The sequence below is a fragment of the Echinops telfairi genome, unplaced genomic scaffold (assembly GCF_000313985.2).
Source record: "Echinops telfairi isolate 266 unplaced genomic scaffold, ASM31398v2 ScPeMD7_2291;HRSCAF=2852, whole genome shotgun sequence".
NCBI lineage: Eukaryota > Metazoa > Chordata > Mammalia > Afrosoricida > Tenrecidae > Echinops > Echinops telfairi.
In genome coordinates this window covers 18,377,505-18,381,581 of record NW_022106189.1, presented here as the reverse complement: position 1 = coordinate 18,381,581, position 4,077 = coordinate 18,377,505, and positions in this window count along the sequence as shown.

Below are 4,077 nucleotides of genomic sequence, written 5' to 3'. Positions count from 1 at the left end.
TCACTCACTTTGGGAAACACTGATCAAAACCATCAACTCATCAACTAGGCTGCAGGTTGTCCATCACAATGAAGCCACCACGAAGTTTTAGGGCAAATATAGATAATAAGTACACATTACCAGTTGAGTTGTGGTTTCCCTTTAAAGGTATATTTAAGTCCTAACTCATGTGAATATGACCTCGCATGGAAATTGGGTTTTTGTTTAGTTACAGCTATTTAGGTGTGCCACTGAAATGAGTTTAACCCATGATGGACCTACAGGACGGAGCTGAACTTTCTCTCGGTTGCAATTTATACACACGCAGATTGTCTGGTCCTTTCCTACCTGGAACAGCCGGTGGGTTCTAACTGCCAGCCTTCCTGTTACTGGTACGTGGTGGAGCCTCAGATGAGCTGGAGGCCTGTCTCTAGGGCACACGGAAACCAGCCCTCTGATCCAGGCAGCTGTGCCTTTGCCAGGCAGGAAGCCTGGTTTGCATGTTAAGCAACAGCCAAATAAAACATGTCTGAGGGCCACAGGGCTGCAGTGTGCAAACATTGCTGTACATTAACAAAAACAATCTCTAAGTAGACCGGCTAATGAAGGCTGGATGTGCCTTCTCAGCACCCAGAAACACACTGACATTTACATCCAAAGTCCTTTCACTTCGCTATATGTGGGCTGGCATTTGTAACATGAATACTTATTTTTTAACATCTGTGCAGTATTAGACAATGTACAAAGGACTTTTCCAGAGATTACAAGCCCCAAGTTACAGCTGAGGAGGAGTTCATTTTTGGCTAGCGATAGCACTTCATTCAGAGACGTGCTGTGCTTATAAGGCTTGTTACTGTGGTTATATGCATGACACACTTTGCAACAATTTAATGGCTTAAGACAATAATCAAACTATTTTTTTTTAATTTCATAATTTTGTGTCAGACTACAGCTGGGAGACCCTTTTGTCTTGTATGCCATTGACTGGGGCCCGTGGGTGGCATTTAGCTGACAGCCGGGTGAGCTGGAGGGGCCAAGATGGTCACTGACATGTCTAGCTAAGAGATGAGGCCATTGGTACTACTCAGACTTATCTTCTTTTTCCAAGATGCATGCCCTTTGATTGCCCTCTGCTGCTTCAATGTGCAGTTATGGTGAAGTAACTATGACTGCGCATTCTTTGGTGTTTCTCTCTTCAAAGCTAGGTCTATTTGCTCTTCCCTTGCATCTAAACTGGCCCAGAACTGTTTTGACCAATAAAATATAATGGAAATAATACTGTCAGTTCTAGTTCTAGCCTTTAAGAAGATTAGTCACCTCTTCTTCCATCTCCTGGGAGCCTTGCGCTGCCATGTAAGAAACGTAAATCCCCAGCTGGAGAGAATCCTGAGAATCATATGGAGAAAGGGGGGAGCTGGCGGATCACCTATCCAACTGCCCATCAAGCAGCAGACATGTGAGTGAATCATTTTGGGCCTCTATAGGCAAACCGACTGCCTACTAAATCCCACTGAAAAGAGCCTTCCAGCTGAACTCGACCCAAATTTATGCTACATAAGATTGCGAGATTAAAAAACAAATCAATTGCTATCTTAAAGCAGTACATTACTGAAATTTGTGCCTTGGAGATGGCCCTGACTGCAATTCTTACCTGTGTAGCATCTCTCTGAATGAAATACAGTGAACCCTCATTTATCGCGGTTAATTCGTTCTAGACCCTACCGTGATAAATGAAATTCCGCGAAGTAGGATTCCTTATTTGTAAATCAAATATTTTCATAGTTAGAGCATAGAAGACATGAAAAAACACCCTTTAGTCACCATTACACAAATTACCCAATTTATTAAACGAAAAAGGGAAAATACAGTAAAACATTTTGGACGTTACAATGATCATTTATTATTTATTATATTATTTATGGCATCAAGCGTGTACAGTATGAGCCAATCAGTGGCAGTAATGACAGAGCATGCGCTGTTATGCAAAAACCGCGATAGAGTGAAGCCGCAGAAGTCGAAGCGTGAGGTGGCGAGGGTTCACTATACTCATTTACTACTTCTCTCGTTCTGGTTTATTTAAGTACATATAAGCATATCAGTAAATTTGGAAAATATAAGAAAGCACCAATTAAAAAAAGAAACTACCTTTTCGTCTAAAGTTTGCCACCTGTAATATTTATCTTCCCAAGCCTTTGAAAAAGTTATACCTTTTAGTTTGTAAGCGGCCTTTATCACTTAGTACATTGTGTCTTAACAAACAGATACAGTGTGGGAGGTACTCCCTCAGCTATTCCAACAAACCCAGAAGAGAGTGATCTAGCCAACTGATGGAGAGATTCATATTTGAGCCCATTCCAAATGGACATTACTGAACATTATCATTTATAGCACACCTAGTAAAATCTTGCTCAGAATAAGTTTAAAATGGTTGCAGTAGTATATTGACAAGGAATGTCCAAAAATTCAAGCCAGATTCAGAAGAGAATTTTCAGAAGAGAAAAAAATTTACCTGTGTTTCATCAACAATACAAAGAGACATAGTAAATTATAGATAACACTGTAAAAAATTCCAGAACACAAAATTGTGTACCTATAGAACCTGTACATAGACCAAGAGGTGGTCATTTAAACAGCTCAAGGAGATAGTATGTGGCTTAAAATCAGGAAAGGTATGTATCAGGGTAGGTAGTGCCCTTACACTTTACTTGTGAAATATGTCTATTGAGCATATAATACAAGAAGTTACACTAAATGAAGAAGAACACAGCATCAGGATTGGAGGAAAGCTCATTGAAGCCCTAACTGATGAGGATCAAAGACTATGTCTTCAGACTAAGTTACATCTTAATATAAAGAAAACAAAAATCCTCATAACTGGACCAATAAGTAACTTCATAGTAAATGATTGAAGTCATCAGTGATTTCATTTTACTTGGATGCACAATCAACAGACAGGGAATCACCCATCAAGAAATGAGGGAGAGGAGGAGGCAGGGGAAAGGAAGTGGTGTTAACAAACCCAGGGACAAGGGAACAACAAATGATCCAAATTAGTGGCGAGGAGGGTGTAGGAGGCCTAGGAGGGCGTGACCAAGGGTAATGTAACCAAGAGGAATTGCTGAAACTCAAATTAAGGCTGAACATGATAGTGGGACAAGAGGAAATAGAGGAAAGAGCTAGGAGGCAAAGGGCATTTATAGAGGTCTAAGTAAAGGCTTGTACATATGTAAATAAATGTATATATGAGGATGTGGAAATAGATTTATGTGCATATATGTATAGATTTAGTATTAACGTAGCTGATGGACATTGGGCCTCCACTCAAGCACTCCCTCTATGCAAGAAGACTTTGTTCTATTAAACAGGCATTCCATGATGCTCACCTTCCCCACACAATCGCTGAAGAAAAAGCGGGTGCATAAGCAAATATGGTGAAGAAAGCTGATGGTGCCCAGCTACCTAAGAGGCAACAAAGCCCACATGGAAGAAGCACACCAGCCTGTGCGATCATGGGGTGTTGAAGGGATCAGGTATCAGGCATCAAAGAACAAAAAAATAATATCATTGTGTGCTCACCTCCCCGATATGATCGCTGAAGACAAATGCGTGCATAAGCAAATGTGGTGAAGAAAACTGATGTTGCCCTGCTTTCAAAAGATACAGCATCTGGGGTCTTAAAAGCTTCAAGGTAAACAAGCAGCCATCTAGCTCGGAATCAACAAAGCCCACATGGAAGAAGCACACCAGCCTGTGTGATCATGGGGCGTTAAAGGGATCAGGTATGAGGCATTATCAGAACAAAAAAATCATATCATTGTGAATGAGGGGGCATGCAGAGCGGGGGACCCAAGACACATCTGTGGGCAACTGGACATCCCCTTACAGAAGGGTCCCAGGGAGGAGACGAGCCAGTCAGGATGCAGTGTAGCAACAATGAAATATAAAACTTTCCTCTAATTCCTAAATGCTTCCTCCCCCACCACTATCATGATCCCAATTCTACTTTACAAATCTGGCAGACCAGAGGATGTACAGATAGGAACTGGAAACACAGGGAATCCAGAGCTGAGGATCCTTTCAGGACCAGTGGTGAGAGTG